The following is a 19,509-nucleotide window of genomic DNA, read 5'->3' on the forward strand; positions in this document are numbered from 1 at the left end:
TTTATCCCAAGCTTAATAATAGTAACTGTAAATTACCCGTGGAAATACGGCGTCTACGCACTGACCTTTAGAGCCTTACGCGACGGTAAATACTCTGCTGTGTCTTATTTAACACCGTCGTCAAATGACTGAATACTTGATACCTGCTATGTACCAATCAGAATGTACGAAACATCATCTTGTGTAAATTTCAACCATGTTACTTCGGGCAAAAATTCATACATTGTAAGAAATCAATTTATGTTTAATGAACATGTATAACACGGTTGATTTTTGCTTTTAGTACGTTCAATAAACCACCGACTAATGTGAGAATGTTCACAAAATGTGACCTTTATTTGACGTTTGTTTTACAACTTATTATAGACTATAAATAACATTGATCAAATACAGATCTCTTAACATTCCACATGGGCTACGGAGTAGAGGTCACCTCAAAGAATCGATTTAGTTTATTGAACGAAGGACATATGAGCACCTGAGACAGCCATGTATAACACTTTGAAATCCAGAAATACCCCGCAAGGAAATCAATGGTAGAGGTCAGAAGTAGCGAGACGGTGATTAATTAGAAATACATTATAGATCAAAGTACTTTGAGTTTGTTGGGGATTTACACAAACTAACTGAAGGCATTATTGAATTTTAAAGTGGATTTAAAAATTGATAATATCGTCTGCTGTTTTTGGTTTTGTTATCTCTTAAGGGTAGACGAGGTATTGTTGGTCGAAGCAACCTAAAAATTGATTTTCATTATCTAGATCAATGTATTATTGAAAAACAACACCTTGATGTTTTGCAAAAGTTCATTCTACAAAGCGTATACTTTGCAAACTTGCTTAATTTATTGTTGTTAATAAGTTATGTACGTTTTACAAAAGTGTTGTTGTTTCAGCCCTCTTTACAACTTAACTAAAGAACCGCAGCACCTATAAAAGTATATCTGTGATATTTTCATTCTTCTACACACTCGCTATGAATTGAGCAATGCACTTTTTGCCAAAGCTCACTACCAGTCGTAAGATGCTGTGAACTACCAAATCACAACAGTTTAAAATAATTAATAACCTATATTGATCTCGTCTCACAATTCAAATTCTGCTTTAGCTATTTCTTTCTCCATTGCCGGACCCAAGTTATGAAACAATCATGCTATTCATAAACAGACTCAGTGACTCCATTCTAGTCGCTATATTAAGGCGACACGATCTTTTGTTGCAACCAAGAAAAATCGATTTCCATTGTCTAAATCAATATATAATTATTGAGAAATAACAAATAATTTGCAAAAGTTCATTCTACAAATCATATACTTTGAAAACTTGCATGATTCAATGTTGTGAATGAGTTATGTACGTTTTCAAGAACCACAGGATTTGAATTATTCTACACATTCGCTCTGAAATGATCAGTGCCATTTTTGACAAAGCGCACTACCATTCGCAAGATGTTGTTGTAAACTACCTAATCGCAACAGTTTAAAATAGTTGCTAAGCTTAAGGAATGACTTGCGACAAACACATTTACTATTTGAATGTTCCATTATATTATTAAGTGTTCTTTTACTGTTTTTATACGTGGTTGAGTGCTTTCCGTTTCTATTTTATGTGCTTTGTATTATGCCATCAGCAACACCTTACACAACTGGATTTGTTCTGACTCATATGTGACGTGACATGTCAAAAGGAGACACTTTTGGGCAGGTTATCAATTTTGAGGTTTCTACATATCTTAAATAAAGAGATATTTTGCTCCACAACACCGTGTTCCCCAATGAAATCTGACCTTCCTAAGCGAAGATAATTCTGCTAAAGATCATTTATCTTGTATATAGACACAAAATGTCTTTTAAAAACATTTGAATTTTTTTGTGTGTGAATAACAGAATAGAAGAACAGGACTCTTAATTTGTATGTTTCTGTTTTCTGCTCAATGACCTACTGTATCTGTCTTCATATCCTGTGTTGGGTTTCCTGTGTTGGTTTGTGCGCGGGGTGTTGTGGGTGGGCTTTATTAGGTGAGTAGTAGGATGTGTGTGTGTGTGGGGGGGAATTCACTTGTCTAAGATTAAATGAGATTAATCCTCCGTTGTTTGTCCTTAAAGTAGTTTCACAGCGCGCACAGTTTCATTAATTACTGCTCTTGCCCACATCATTAGATTAGATTCCACTTATCCATTCTGAAGAATAACATTCTTTCATTTTATTTTAGTAACTGTAAATTATCCGTGGAGATAAGGTCGATTTTGTTCATCGAATGATGGACATTTGATCACCTAAGGCTGCCATGTATAACACTTTCAAATTCAATACCTCGCAATGAAATCAATGCGAAGAGGTCAGAAGTAGCGAGACGGAGATTAATTAACAATACTTTATAGATCAAAGTGCCTTGGGTTTGGAATTAATAAAAACAAACTTGTGGAATTATTGATTCTTAAAATAGGTTTTAAGATTTTGTTCAATATTCATAATTTCTTAAGGGTAGTGTAAACAACCTCCTATCTCTACTATTGCTTTTTTTTTTATCAACGCATCAACATTGATTCTTTATGATAACTAGTGAGTTTCCTCTTTTTATAATTCCTTTAGAATTTGAAACTCTCTTTCATGGTATTTTAAAAAAAAGACTACCGTGATATTGTACTCCTCGCAGTATACCGTTGTTATTGTTTATGCCCTGACGGGCGAACCCGCTTCATAATGGCGAGGTTACGATTTTTTACATTTGGGTACTTTCGCCCATCTTTAAGCTGAATTTATACTACATCAGTAAGCGATAGCGATATCATTGGTTTTTATCCAATGCAGTAGAGCATTTTTGTTGCGTTGGGAAAAGCGCGCTACCTTATTGGTCAATACCAATCACTCGTCGCTCAGTGATAGAGTATAAATTCAGCTTAACCCCATGAGAACTACCTGCCTATTGGCCAAAAAGAAGTTTCCATTATCAATTGGACCAATTAGCAACATTGTTAGAATAATTTCACCACACAAAAAAATTGGGGTGAATTATTTGCAAAGCTCCATTCTGATTTGTGATTAAAGTGAAGATATCATGTAATTGACCAATCAGAGGCAATGTTAGATCGGCAGGTAGTGCTCATGGGGTTAGCTCTGCAAAATCATTATCCTGTAACGTGATTGTAAATAAACGATCGCACATAAGCAACAAGGCGTAAGCAAGAAACCACAACCTCTCACAAATATCCATCTTATATCGTCAATTTCACCAACAATGCATTACACTGTGAAGTAGAGGTCGACTGTTCTTTTTATTGCTTCCTTCGTGATTTTTGGTACGGGTAATGTTGCGTATCAATATGGTTGCAGCGTTTAATAATGTGACATGGATTCAGCAAAAAAATATATAGTTGGGTATGATTGCACTTTTTTTTAAATCAGCTATGGTGATTATTTTTGAAAACCCAAGTTCAGAAAACGAATGCTTAAAAAAGAAAACACATTTAGGAAAGTTTAAAACAATCATTTTAATAGGAACACGATCAAAGCAACGTCATTACGCTTACTTATCTAAAAATTCAATTTAGTTAGTAAAGTACGTTTTCCTGCTTACGGCTTATCTTAATTCACAGACTTTGCCGTTCTTGGTAATGTATACGCAATCTGCGTGTTACCTATAAGTCTGTGTAAGTGGCCAAATCGTTATCATTTTACAAGTTAAAGAACATTGCTTCGAGCACAGACTTGTACTTTTTATGTCGTATTGATCTGCATACTGCCTTAATTATATAAACACACTTAATGGACCGATTTTCATATTTAAAGCCCAATGTGCCTCCAGATATCATGGCTGTAGATGGCACAATCAATAAAAAACTCATCTTATGGATTCGATTTTCTTTCCACTTAATAAGTACATGTGCTGGCCTAGATATTTGAAAATCTCCTTCATTTGTTAAGGTTTCATTAGGAGACTTCAAATTTAAAAGGAAGAATCGGTGACAAATGCACATGTTTTATTTATTCAATAATATTTAAGTTGTTTTCTGTAAGAAGAGATATCATGTAGGTATTACAAGAATATATGCGAACAAACAATGATTATTTTTGTTTCAAAGTAACTTATCAATGATGTGACAATGTTTCAAGTCTAATAGGGATTATTTTTGAAGTTTATTAAAAGACAAAAACATATCAAACATTTAAAAGAATTTAAACCGATAAAAATTAAGAATATCAACCAAAAACAGCTAGTGATAAGAGAATTCAAATACGCCAATTACAGCTATGACCGAAACGCTATTACCCAACACACCCATCCCCCTACCCACCAACACAATCCAAATCTACATTGACACACTCACAAAATAAATACTAAATCAAAATCATCGCATATTCACGAACGTTTGATCTCATTCCATATTCAATCTGTAAAGTACAACAAACTTGGTGATAGCGTGCGTTTTCCACAATCTGGGTCCTCTTGCAAAATGTGTTGCTTTACATTAAATTCACCCATAAACACACCCCACCCTGTCATTTGACCGGTCATGGATCGTATTCATGGCTACAAATTGATGTTATCACGAAGGGCATGTTGTTAGCGCAAATGTGGCGATGTTGGTTGGGATTTATGTTCCAATTATCTCACTGTTGGCAGTTTCATTTTTATAGATAAATCTGCAATAACATTATTACACGCCAACATCATCTGTCATTTTAGTGTGGTAATAATATCCATGAATTGGTTGTGACATAGAGTGTTTCCTTTAGTCAATCAAGAAGTTTATTCAGCTCATCATTCGCTTGTATGTTGAATGTTAAATTTTGACATTTTGATTTTATTATGATGACGAGACTCGGCAGGTGATCATAAGATATCAACTCATCGGAGGATTTAATGTTTACATGAGCAAATTGCAAATTTCAACGGTGTGCCATGATGCTTTGCGGCCTCGGGAGTTGATATTAAAGGCCCAAAATCGTTGGCCTGGTCAACTGGCAGGTGTGTGCAGGAACTAAAATACCAACAATAACTAAATGTTTATACTAGGGTTTGGGCAGGTAACCTTGTCCTTACATATCACAATGTTCTTTTAGATGGTCAGGACCTTGGCGAGTTGGATACTTTTATTGTCATGGATTATGTTATGTCATAAAATGCTGAGCTTGTGTAACACTTTATGAATCAATCCAGATGTGCTGTTAACCCTTTAAAGATGTAGGCTACGCCACAAAAAAGAGCGTTTTAGGAATAAAGGCAGTTTCAAAACACATTTGTCGATTTTAAACATGCTTTGTTTAGCGTTTGGTGGACAGTGTTTAGCAATTTAACATGTAATTTGGTTGGGATATAATATATACAAATCGATGACAAAAGTGTTTAATTCATAAACACTGTCCCAGCAGTGTATAATATACCTACCACATTGACACATCAGTCGAAGAAAGGTGTTATGGGTAAGAAATAATTATATCATTCGCACAACGTCACATGACGTAATGAGGGAATCCATGTTTTCAACGATTGACTTCGAACCCAACAATCCATCGAGTTGCTCTCTACCTGGTTCAGAGTGCCATAATTTACAAGAGCATGATCAAATCAACGATGGAGTAGAGCAGATTAGAGGCGTGCCGTTCGCATCATTTATCTCCCTGGGGAAGAACCCTCCTCCATCCAAATTTAGCCTTTGGCCCACCGTAGAGCAGTTGGTGCCACTACTCTGTTCCATCAAATGTACTATGGTAATGCTCCGGAGCTATTTTGCCAACTACTTCCTGACCAGCTCCAGACGGATCCCCAGCTCAAATTCTAAGATCTATGCTTGTGTCCTTCATTCTATCTGCAGCACGCACATGGAATGCACTCCGGCCTCACACTCCAGGAGTTTTGTGAAACCGGTCAACTTTAAAAAGGAGGTTAACAGCTTTTTAGCCGCCAACCCGTCAGTTTGACCGTAATAACAAAAACTGTCAATGCCTTGATATATCCTGACATTTAACAAATTCAAACACATCAGCATGTACCATTCATATCCGTATTTAGTTTAGTATTTAATGTGTCCGGCTTGAGGTCTTTTAAGAATATTTAGAAATATTAAGAATGACTAGTTTCCTTATTGAATAAACTTCTTCAAAGAAAAGGGTGAAATGTCACGAAATAAGTAACTGCTCTTGAGAGTCACCAGAAACCTGGAAGCATTCCGCGAATCATGATGTGTTGCATTCATTCAAATTAAGACCTGTGCCACTGGGTTACGACGCGGAGGCTTTGCGAATGTAATTACATAGGTTTCCCGGAAACAATTAACAAAATGCATCAAATATCGTCAGGGTTCGGCACTATCCCGGTATCTATCTTTCTTACGTATCACTGGCCCACATCGACTGTTGAATAGTATGAAGTCGGGAAACTCGTCAATATTACGTCAATGGCTGATCAGTTATCTGGTGCAATATGATTGCCTCAGTTATCTGGTGCAATCAGTTATCTGGTGCCATCAGTTATCTGGTGCAATCAGATATCTGGTGCAATCAGTTACCTGGTGCAATCGGTTATCTGGTGCAATCACTTATCTGGTGCAATCACTTATCTGGTGCAATCACTTATCTGGTGCAATCGGTTATCTGGTACAATCACTTATCTGGTGCAATCAGTTATCTGGTGCAATCACTTATCTGGTGCAATCACTTATCTGGTGCAATCACTTATCTGGTGCAATCGGTTATCTGGTGCAATCGGTTATCTGGTGCAATTACTTATCTGGAGCAACAGGATTGATGTTTCTTGATGGTGTCAATGATTGAGATCGATCGTTAGAATTAAACTCAATACGACGTATCCTTGAAAAATAAAACAAACCAAATAACACCAAAGACTTAGTTAACAATAAACATGATGGATGAATTATAAATGTATATGGCAGAAATTAAAGACAGGTAAATATAGTAAGCCAAAAAATAAGGTACCAATTATGTTTACCCCCTGTATATCCTAACGGATATATCATAATTGGAACTAGCAGCCAATAGCTGCATCTTTTAGCTCGAATTTAAGACCTCATTTGTTGAAATTGTTGGACATGACGATCCAAAAAGCCAAGCAAGATGCCAATTTAAAAATTGCAGTTTGCTCCATTGCATGCCCTGTTGATTTGTACACAAAGCGTTCGTGAACAAGAAAACTAGCGCCATGCTTCCATTGATTAGCACATTAAAACTAGTGTCGTGCTTTCATTGATTAGAACACAAAAGTGCAACTTTTGATTTCGTGGGTTTTTTTCATTAGGTTTTAGATCACCATTTCTTTAATTTTGACATACTTGTCTTTATTTCGGATATATAGGGGTGAACACAACTGGTACCTTAATTCTTTGGCTAACTCTATGTACACAACTGCCAGGAACACAAACTGCCAATCATACAAACACACAAAAACAAACACACACAAAAACCACTAGTAAACGCGAGTTGCAAATGCGCTTGGCACAATATCTTGTAAAGGGTTTGCCAACGAACGGACAGAATAGTAATCACTGGTAATATATATGTTTGTTTGAGAGCGTCTCTGAGTGATTTTGTAGGTAGAATTTCATATCTAAAAAACAATTCATCCTCTATATGTCACCGGAAAGAAAAGTTGATAGAAAAGTGAGTTATTGGATCAATTTGTAGGACAGTTAAGTCGAGCTGTCTGTGGTAAGTGCGTGTAAAAGAATAACTGCTTTTGTCTCAAGTGTTATTTATGTAGCGATTGAATTTGTAATTTGAAAAATGCAATATATTTCAATTAACGCTCGCGTCTGATATTACTCTTCGGTGGTCTCTAATGCCCCTGTCATACTTCCATGCCTCTTGCCGCTGCGGCAAGCGGCATGACGTACCAGCCAATAGAAAGCCTTGATTGTGTCCGTTTGTCTGCAATGTGCGTGCGCCACGCTGCTTGGCGGCAAGCGGCATGAGAGTATGAAACTAGCGGTACACAAAGTTTTAAGTACTTCAACAGAACGTGGAAGATTTTCAAGACAGAAGAAAGTCGTGTTTTTAAAAAAAAGTGGTATATAATGAAGATAAAATGATTAAAACATATTACCTTTTTCAAAAGGAACTGAACACGATGTCCATACCTCCCAGTATTTTCAGGTATTAATATTCTTTGTGGGTTTTTTATGGTGTCCATAGCTCCCATAAATCTGATGTATTTTACGTTATTAATATTCTTTGGGTTTTTTATTCTCTTATTTCTATAGATTAAACAAGTGGCTAATAAGCAGTGAATATTTTGTTGACACGAAGATATTTTCGATGTCTTGGGATCTATAATCCACAACAAAAGGTAAGTTCTTTATCAATTTTGAATGATAATAATAAATAACACAATTCCAGATAATTGATAGATTTCAGGTAAAAGATAACTTGAACTAGAATTACGCGGTTCGTAATATTAAGCGAGTAGCCAAGTAAGATGTAAATTTTGTAATGAATGCAATCGCTATTATTGACCATCTGCTTCATAATTCGCCTCGCTGAAATTATTATTGTTCTGGATGTTCTCTAGAAAACGTCTAATTTGATCCTATAGTGCTATCGGTGCCCCGATGTTCTGTAGAAAACCAGCCTCCCCTTCCTTAGGCTTAACGTCTAATTTGATCCTATAGTGCTATCGGTGCCCCGATGTTCTGTAGAAAACCAGCCTCCGCTTCCTAAGGCTTAACGTCTAATTTGATCCTATAGTGCTATCGGTGCCCCGATGTTCTGTAGAAAACCAGCCTCCCCTTCCTTAGGCTTAACGTCTAAGTTGATCCTATAGTGCTATCGGTGCCCCGATGTTCTGTAGAAAACCAGCCTCCGCTTCCTAAGGCTTAACGTCTAATTTGATCCTATAGTGCTATCGGTGCCCCGATGTTCTATACAAAACTAGCCTCCGCTTCCTGAGGCTTAACGTCTAATTTGATCCTATAGTGCTATCGGTGCCCCGATGTTCTGTAGAAAACCAGCCTCCCCTTCCTAAGGCTTAACGTCTAATTTGATCATATAGTGCTATCGGAGCCCCGATGTTCTGTAGAAAACCAGCCTCCCCTTCCTTAGGCTTAACGTCTAAGTTGATCCTATAGTGCTATCGGTGCCCCGATGTTCTGTAGAAAACCAACCTCCCCTTCCTAAGGCTTAACATCTAATTTGATCCTATAGTGCTATCGGTGCCCCGATGTTCTGTAGAAAACCAGCCTCTCCTTCCTTAGGCTTAACGTCTAAGTTGATCCTATAGTGCTATCGGTGCCCCGATGTTCTGTAGAAAACCAGCCTCCCCTTCCTCAGGCTTAACGTCTAATTTGATCCTATAGTGCTATCGGTGCCCCGATGTTCTGTAGAAAACCAGCCTCCGCTTCCTAAGGCTTAACGTCTAATTTGATCCTATAGTGCTATCGGTGCCCCGATGTTCTGTAGAAAACCAGCCTCCCCTTCCTTAGGCTTAACGTCTAAGTTGATCCTATAGTGCTATCGGTGCCCCGATGTTCTGTAGAAAACCAGCCTCCGCTTCCTAAGGCTTAACGTCTAATTTGATCCTATAGTGCTATCGGTGCCCCGATGTTCTATACAAAAACTAGCCTCCCTTCCTGAGGCTTAACGTCTAATTTGATCCTATAGTGCTATCGGTGCCCCGATGTTCTGTAGAAAACCAGCCTCCCCTTCCTAAGGCTTAACGTCTAATTTGATCATATAGTGCTATCGGAGCCCCGATGTTCTGTAGAAAACCAGCCTCCCCTTCCTAAGGCTTAACGTCTAATTTGATCCTATAGTGCTATCGGTGCCCCGATGTTCTGTAGAAAACCAGCCTCCCTTCCTAAGGCTTAACGTCTAATTTGATCATATAGTGCTATCGGTGCCCCGATGTTCTGTAGAAAACCAGCCTCCCTTCCTAAGGCTTAACGTCTAATTTGATCCTATAGTGCTATCGGTGCCCCGATGTTCTATACAAAACTAGCCTCCCCTTCCTGAGGCTTAACGTCTAATTTGATCCTATAGTGCTATCGGTGCCCCGATGTTCTGTAGAAAACCAGCCTCCCCTTCCTAAGGCTTAACGTCTAATTTGATCCTATAGTGCTATCGGAGCCCCGATGTTCTGTAGAAAACCAGCCTCCCCTTCCTAAGGCTTAACGTCTAATTTGATCCTATAGTGCTATCGGTGCCCCGATGTTCTGTAGAAAACCAGCCTCCCCTTCCTAAGGCTTAACGTCTAATTTGATCATATAGTGCTATCGGTGCCCCGATGTTCTGTAGAAAACCAGCCTCCCCTACCTAAGGCTTAACGTCTAATGTGATCCTATAGTGCTATCGGTGCCCCGATGTGCTGTCGACAACCAGCCTCCCCTTCCTAATATAAGGCTTAACGTCTAATTTGATCCTATAGTGCTATCGGTGCCCCGATGTTCTGTAGAAAACCAGCCTCCCCTTCCTGAGGCTTAATGTCTAATTTGATCCTATAGTGCTATCGGTGGCCGATAGTTACCACTGACTATTTCCATCGTGCCCTGAACATTTGTATAGTGTGTTTGTTTTTTGTTTAAATAAAAAAATGATAACACTATGCAAATGTTAATAACTATGCTTGATCTAATTTATTAAAATCACGCGGGTATGATTGAAGGAGTCATCGGTACCTTCAGGCGCCGGTAACCCTATAGAACCAAATCCGACGTGGTGCCTTACGGGAGTATGTTACCATGTGTCCGTGTCATGATAAGAACCTTGAAATACTTGTTTACGTAACGGAGAATCAATAGTTTATTGAGTGCTGTTTGAAACAACACCTCGATTTTAAGGATGTTGAAATACTTATAGCCAGTGTAATTAGATCGTATCAAGTCGATATCATTCAATTTTGTTTCGAGATTATAATTTTCCGATGAAATCAATACGGAAGAAATACAATTAGGTTCTATGTGTTGGATTTAAAACATTACAAGCCAATGTGTGTACATTGTATGACTGCTTAATTTATTCTAGTCACGGATTATTACAGGAAAAAAAGACGGATGAAAAACAAAGCAAATCAAAACCACGTCGATTTTAGTTTATCTAGTCTTCTAACCATGTCGTATAACCTTGCTGTAGTATTGATAATACGATAGATTCGTGGGTGGAACTTGTTAACCTTAGTTATTCCATATGTTTGTAAAACCGCTATTTTGTCATTCGATACAATTATTTTACTACTGATTGACTTATTTTATACTTATATACCATCTTACTTACTTACTTACTTACTTACTTACTTACTTACTTACTTACTTACTTACTTACTTATCTTGCACACAACGAGTGTGAATTTTAAAAGAAAGAAATTAGCTGAATAGGTGACTCCATTGGAAATCTACACGCCTTGTGCAGGAGATTAAGGTTATGTCTTCCATAGTTGTGTAAGAATTTCATCTGGAATTATCCATTCTTTAGAAAATAGTGCGTGTGCAATTCTGAAAAGATAAATGGCATATTCCCACTTTGCTAAAACCGAAGCCAATTACATTTTCTGTGAATATTTTACGATTAGAATTTCAATATTTGGAAAAACAATACATTGTAATTGTTGTATCCGACAGGAAGTAAGATAAAGCAATTAGAGAAACTGAATATTTCCTGTATCTTTGTATTGTCTTTTGTGTTCTAAAAAGGCTCAGAAACTCAACAAATCGGAAAGGGGGAATACATCATATTCTGGCATACATGAAGTCACATAGAAGTCATATAGCCCTTGTAACTCTAGCTTAATAAGAGGTTTTCTTGTCGCTGTAAAACGTTGACACCAACTGCCAAGCGGCTCATGTAATTGTCCGACCATCCTTAGGAGTAGGTGTTGCTAACCCCATGAGAACTACCTGCTGATAAAGGCCCAAGTACATTTTTCTTCCATTTTTAAAAGATACTTATTATTATTTGCATTATTATTTCTATATAATGTTTTGGTTTCCTATTATTTCTTGTAATACATATTGCACAATTTTGTTATGTTTTTGGCTGAAATCCAATCTTTTACATGATTGAAAATTTCTGATATTGACGTTTGGTCAATTGTGACGTCATTCGAGAACATTAATTTTTGTATTTGTTTTTTTTATCATATTCATCGCACGTTTCATATATATTTTAACCCCCCACCCCCTTCGTTAGACGTGTTCCAAAAAAATACCTCAGTTTGGCGAAGGTTAAGAGCTTTGTTAATACCAAATAGTTATTTATCATTTATTTAATTAAATAACTAGTCGGCCAGCCGATCTTTGTAGGCTGAGAATTTTGGCCCAATATCTGGTAAAATGGGAGATGGCAGAACGTCATTGTATACACAAATGATTCACTAGAAGTAAGGGAGGGTGTGTCACTCCAGAAATAATCCGTCATGAGTATTTATTGTAAAAAAGTTCCACTTACGAAACTTTAAAGCTGCGTGAGCAAAGATGCTAAGAAAAACTTTAGCATTTGTGCGGGAATAATATGTCTTGTTTGCGCCCTCACGGTTTGTACAAAATAGTTCTCCCATTAGCCGCTGTATGTTAACATGTTAGAGACTAAGTGTAGACTCGCAGTCGAGTGGTGTTTTGATTATAGGCCTATATAATGTAATACATTCGAAATGTTGGTGTGCATTAAACAAGGTGTAAAGTACAAACAGAATTACCAATGACTTCCGACAATTCAACACTTCACCAAAGCAGAAGCCTATATGTGAAAGTAATTTTCAATTTTACGCCGTTTGTTTAGTGGAAAATACATTTATTAGTTCTTACCTGCAGCTAACAAATTTAACAAATCACAATTTAAAGCACTTGCCGTCATCGCATTTTAAAGTTCAGATGCGAATGGAACAGGTAAACATATGCACAAATGCGATCATCTGCCTCACTGATCAGAAAATAGGTCATTTCTAATAAAACTGAAGATAAGCAAAGATTGTAGAACAACAACTTTTAGTTTTAGGGTAGAAGCTGTGGCTTTATAATCAGTTTAAAAACCAACCAAGAGAGATAACTCACGGCACAGTTCATCATCGCAAACTTTAAAATACATATTTTAAATTTAAGATCGGTAACTTTCTATTCCGATGTCAATCTGTCGGAAGCTTACATATTTCAAAAAGATAATCAAAAAAATGAATCAATTTGATTTTCTTATAAAATTTTTCGATTCATTGAATTTTACATACCTTATATCGATTGAGTAGGATTTGATGTATTTTCTTTTCCGGTTTGTAATTTTTAGAACATATAAACGCATATATATCATTTGTGATTTATACCGAAATTTATGCTTGATATAAACACATATTAACCCCATGAGAACTACCTGCCTATTGGTCAAAAAGAAGTCTTCATTATCAATTGGCTCAATCAGCAACATTGTTAGAATAATTTCACCACCCAAAAAATTGGGGTGAATTATTTGCAAAGCTCCAATCTGATTGGTGATTAAAATGACTATAGCATGTAATTGATAAATCAGAGATTGGTAGGTAGTAGCAAATGTTCTTGTCATGTTTAATTGCTTTTCCGTCCTTCATTTCAAAATATTCGACAGTTGTTCTACATAATTCCATAATACTCGATTTGAAGTTGTTTATATATGACTCCCGTGTCACATACAACATACAGACCACAAGTTTCAAATGTTCTTTTAAAATGTCAAAACTGTATATTGTAATGACCATGTTTGGAATCAGCATGAAAAATACATTAAAATGAGTACAAACAAGTCTGGTATTAGTTCAGTGGTTCTTGAAATAGTGCTTTATATTTTGAGAAAATATTTCCAAACTTGAAATGTTTACATCGTAGCTAGTTGAAACTATTTTCTTTGATACCTCTGAGACAAACATTCGAACATTTGACCAATTTTGACTGCTGACCCCTGTACAACAAATTAATCGACTTTACACCGTTTGTGCGCTATAACTGCTTAACTATATGTCGTATAAGTAGAAACGATACATGGAAGCAGATAAATATGTTGACATGTTTGCAAGTTTATTGGAATAAAATGAATTTTCGCCCATTGTGTCTTGTTTAGGGATGGGGTATGAATGTTTGGACAGTATTTATTGTGGGACATTAAAGCACATCAGACATATCGAATTGCATTCTGAATACGAAGAATGTCCTTCTGATATCAAATAATTTTGATTTTTGAAGTTCGCAATGTAATACACATTTTATGGCAAATCATTAAAAATTGATATTTTTAATATTTAACAGTACTCGAAGTAAATTTGATAAATCTGATGATTTATACTTAAAGTGTATGTAGGTGGGATGAAAAGCCGACGATCAATTGAATATTTTGACCTTTCGTATTGAAGATATGAAATTTTTTTCCCAAAACACCCCCCAAAAAATATGTCTTTTTGGGAAAAATCCATATATGAAAGGTCAAAATTTTCAATTGATCATCGGCTTTTCCTCCCAGCAACATACACTTTAAGAATATATCATTAGATTTATAAAATTTAATTCGAGGACTGTTATATATCAAAAATGTGAAAAATATCAAATTTTAATAATTTGTCATAAAATTTGTATTACATCGTGAATTTCAAAAAATGAAAATTATTTGATATCAGAAAGACATTCTTCGTATTCAGAATGCAATTCGATATGTCTAATGTGCTCTCATGTCCCACAAAAAATAGTGTCGAAACGCTCAAAACGCTCATTCCAGATCCCTTAATAACTTAATAATAAGTAATGCTCATTAATATTGTAAGGGATCACAGGGTTGAGAATGTATGCTGCATTTATGTGCCTACAGCAATCGCCTACATTGTAAAAGTATAAACATTTCATACCGTCGGAAGCTCTTTGATAATCTTTGATGCCTTAAATAATATTCAGGTTAATCCTGAGTAACTGATTCATCCTTGCTCTTAGATCTTCCTCTTGAGTCACCAGATAAAGAGTTTTTGCAATGAACTGAGCTAGTTTGTAGTTGTCGCTTTAAACAATAACCCGCTTCATTGCCCGATACCCGCTCGTTAGTCGCTGACAATTTCACTATGAGTTCACGTTTGGTTCATATGGAATTTTATCAAAACCCTTGAGACCCTGTTGGAAGGGTTTTACTGACGCATAACAAGTTTATCGCCTTTGTTCCTACTTTGTCAAATCTGTGCTATGGCTTTAAGCGTTGTCACACAATCACCATTCAAATTAACACCATGCTATTATTATATGTGACACGCATTCGTGCTTACAATCAAGGTGTATCTGGTTTATTCTTTCTTTCTCTCTTTCTTTCGTTCTTTCTTTCTTTCTTTCTTTCTTTCTTTCTTTCTTTCTTTCTTTCTTTCGTTCTTTCTTTCTTTCGTTCTTTCTTTCGTTCTTTCTTTCGTTCTTTCTTTCTTTCTTTCTTTCTTTCTTTCTATCTTTCTTTCTTTCTTTCTTTCTTTCTTTCAGCCAACATCAAGGATACGGCGGGTATGTTCTTCTAACTTGCAAATGTTCGCTGATTTGTTTTTGTTTTCCGGCTCCATACTTAGTCGCTGGATCCCTTTTGCTTGCATTAGTAAATGTAGCGCTTCAATCATCCTTTGTAAAATCCTATTTATTTTCAATTGTTCAATTAGTAGAATATTTATTTTTCAGACGGAAATTGTTCCTATCCTCCAGACACAAAATACACAGAATACAGTCGTTTTAGAAAAGGATTGTTGAATATAAGTTTTATGGTAAATGGTTCCAATTAATAATACTGCTAAGTGTGGGAATGTGACTGAAATAAAAATGGTTAACAAAAGTCAAAAATGTGTTAAGTTAGACGGTAGATATGTCACTTGTCTATGGATATTTATTTTTACATAATAAATATAGCAAAATAATTGCACTTGACACACTTGTACTTAAAAGTACAAGTATCAGACAAACATCAAGGTTTAAAGAGCAATTATTTTGATAAACAAATGATAATGGCATGTAACAAAAACAAATAAGAGAACAGTACCTCAATATTATGCTCAATTGCAGACACATGATGAGTCTGTTTAGTTGATACTAATCCAATGTGTGGGAGGTATACACACGCACTCAGCCGTTGACAAAACAATGTACGAGGGGGTATCCAAAAGTTTTTAACATCACCCAGAAGCGAAGGAGCTATATCGATGAAATTTTGTCAGTGTAATTACTGGTCCTTATGTACATTATGGTCCAAAAATGGTCTCATAAGTATGTTTACTTTCTTTACAGGCGGCGCTAGATGGCAAGTAGGCGCATAACCTTTTCATGATAAGATCCTCCACTTTCTTGAATTCCTTCACTGTGGCCGCATCATCCGAAAGTGATGGACGTCTACTTCTTGGCTCATCTGTGAGGGACATGTGGCCAGTTTGGAAATTCCTTTTTCAAAAAGCAACAGTGCCATATGATGGGCAATCATCACCGTAGATATCTTTCATTTCATCATAGATTTTCTGAGCATTGTAGGCCTAACCCTTCAAATGCAGGAACTTAATCACGCTGCGTGCCTCAATTTTCACCATTTTTAAGGTTATGCACCTACTGCCCATCTAGCGCCACCTGTAAAGAAAGTAAACATACTTATGAGACCATTTTTGGACCATAATGTACATAAGGACCAGTAATTACACTGACAAAATTTCATCGATATAGCTCCTTCGCTTCTGGGTGATGTCAAAAACTTTTGGATACCCCCTCGTATATGTTATGTTTCACAATAACCTCTATAGTTACAAAGTAATCGAATTGAAGCGCTACTAGTCTTTAATGCTCTGCGTGCTAGCCATGCCCTTCAACGGAAAAAGTTTAAGTTTTGAAATATTTTCTCAAAATACCAAGAGCTATCTTAAGAACTACTGAACCAATACTAGGCTTGTTTGTACTCATTTTAATGCATTTTTCATGCTGATTCCAAATATGGTCATGAAAATTTAATTTTAGTTTTTTTTTAAACATGTCGTCTGCAGTCGACATCCGCGTGAAGAGAGTTAATGGGTACAGCGGTAAATGTAATAAAGATGGCTAGAAAACAACTGTCACATAATAATATCGTAAGCAATATGAATCTGCGTAGTTATGTTATTCAGTTTGTTCCGAACATCCATGGTTTAGGCTACTCTTAACACAGCTTTACAGCTGCGAGATGTAATGGGCAAATTCATTTTAAAATCCACGCTCCCACTGTGGAAGATTTTGGCAGAGGGGTCGTGTGAATTTCAAATGGAATAAGCACACACGTGTGGAATTAGCACATTACAGTTTGTCCACTCTGAAGTACAAAGTGACAACTCGTGCGTATACAGCGCGTAAACAGTGCGCAGTACTGCGTCTCTGCTGCAGGTATGCGTGCCTTCAAAGTCGGCACAATGTGTGCGTCCGCGTCGGTACTTTGTACTTCAGAGTAGACTGACTGTAGCCAACCTTTTTCAAAAACTTACCCTACCTCTGTGGAAGATTCAGGTTGAATCTTTCTCAGAAGGTGTGTTGCGTGAAATTCAATGCTGCCTGATGTGTTAATTTGAAAATCATATTTTCCATGTTTCCATTTTCCACAGGGGGAGTGTGGATTTAAAATGGAATAGCCCAATGTTTATTCCATCAATAGGCAAGAACGTGCGATACATTAAAGTAATATTCCACGTATAAAACCCAACTTGAGGTTCATAGACAACTTTTAAAGAAAATTTTAAAACCGAATATCCTTTTAAATCATATCACCATAACTTTCAGAAGTTTATTCCCCCGTTTTCCCCAAAAAATATTTAAGCAAACGTATACAAACTTTCCCCAAAATCACAATCACAAAGAATTGCTTATTTTACTCTTTTTTGTTGTCCACATTTCAAAATTGCCCCCCCCCCCTCCACCGCAAAAAAAGTCCACTTTCAAAATCAGCATCCCAACAAAATCCTGGGTACGGGCCTGGTGGCATCTTCTGTGTTATTTTCCATTTACCTCTTCATTTCGTCAAGGGAAGTCCTAAAACTATTTAATCAATACTTTAAATTGTTGAATACAGATTGAAAAGTTACGCATCAACATAATTAAGTGAGTGGGATTTTGTGATACCTTCAATACTTTTCACTCAAACAGCCATTTATGAAATTCCATGCATAACGTTGCACTTACACATTGGTTTTTACATTCATACGATTATAGTGTATGGTTAATATTCACCTAGTTAAGTACACTATAGATAACAATGGCATCATCCCAAATACATAGTTCAATAACCTCAATTAAACAATCATGGTGCAAAATTTGACCTCAAGTTGCACAGTATCAGATGTTTTACCCAAATTTTTCAAAGGTCATTCAATGAATACATAAATGTTTTGGGGTTAAAAATACTATGCCCTGACAGTGGAGCATATTGAAGATCCTAGTAATAGATAACCACGTATTTGCTGGTTAAAAATCTACTCATGGACCGTCCTTTCACTTAGTGTACCCACGAGAGTGCTTATTCTTCAAAATAACTCCCAGTTTATAACCTCACATCCCAAGGCACCCGTCTTGAGTGTAAGAATCTAGTGAAAAAAAATGCGCCTTAAGGATCACAGGTCATGATAAGCTATAAAAAAGCGGTAAAGTACATTTACAATACCAACAGCTCGTTTCTGTGACATGACCTGAAATATTAATCACCGCTTCTTACGTTAGTTGTGTTGAATTGCTGATGAATTTTTACTTAAGATAGACCAATAGTGTGAACTTAAGACCTCATTCGTTGAAATTGGTCAAGATATAAAGACACGGTGATCCAAAATCCAAGGAAGATGCAAAACCAAACGCTGCAGATTGCTCCATTGTATGTTTTATTGATTTGTACACAAATTATTCTCGAACATGAGAACTAGCGTCGTGCTTTCTATTAATTAGAATAAGCATGATTAAAGTGCAAGTTTTTTTTATTTCATTGGGTTTTCGATCACTTTTTCTTTAATTCTGGGAATAATTTCAACAAATGAGGTCTAAATTCATAGCTAAAGTGTACAGGTATTGGCTGCTGGTTTTAATTTCCATTTTGTCAACTAGTACCTTAATTCTTTTGCGGTCTGTATTTCATCATACGTTGACAAATATGAAGGTCCATGAGGAAATGTTCTTGGTACCAGAATGGTCGACTGCAGATCCGTCGGATAACGCTTTTGCAATGGGAAATGAACTTTGCTGCATGGATGATGTCACGATGATGTTACCATTTATTCCGCATTGAAAAGCGTGTTCCGACGGATCTGCACTCGACCGGCCTCCTACATACAGGTTATTTAACCTCGTTTTCTTTCTTTACATCGAAACTATGTCCTGCACGTGTAGAATTAGCCTCTATCTGTGTATGTCATTAATACTAGGCGGAATAGGTTTCCTACATTGTGCGGAAGTCCATCCAGCTAATGAGCTACCTAATGAAGTGATAGCATGACGAGTAATATTATTAATATGTTTGCAGACAGATAAGAGTTATTTTAGGAACTGTACAGACTGAAGTGCATTATGTGAAAGGGTTATGAGATGTAACAGATTTCAAAACAACAGAAAATCTA

General features: G+C 36.5%; 1 protein-coding gene across 7 annotated transcripts in view; it reads left to right on the plus strand.

Moving 5' to 3' along the window:
- Window positions 1-19,509, plus strand: part of LOC140150776 (calcitonin gene-related peptide type 1 receptor-like) — a 470,039-nt gene that overhangs the window by 301,233 nt on the left and 149,297 nt on the right. For all 7 annotated transcript variants that reach the window (XR_011858844.1, XM_072172885.1, XM_072172881.1 and 4 more), the window contains one exon: window positions 8,216-8,301. The gene's annotated coding sequence lies outside the window, so the exon portion shown is untranslated. The remainder of the gene's footprint in view (window positions 1-8,215; window positions 8,302-19,509) is intronic.

Source organism: Amphiura filiformis, chromosome 4 (genome assembly GCF_039555335.1).
Source record: "Amphiura filiformis chromosome 4, Afil_fr2py, whole genome shotgun sequence".
Lineage (NCBI taxonomy): Eukaryota > Metazoa > Echinodermata > Ophiuroidea > Amphilepidida > Amphiuridae > Amphiura > Amphiura filiformis.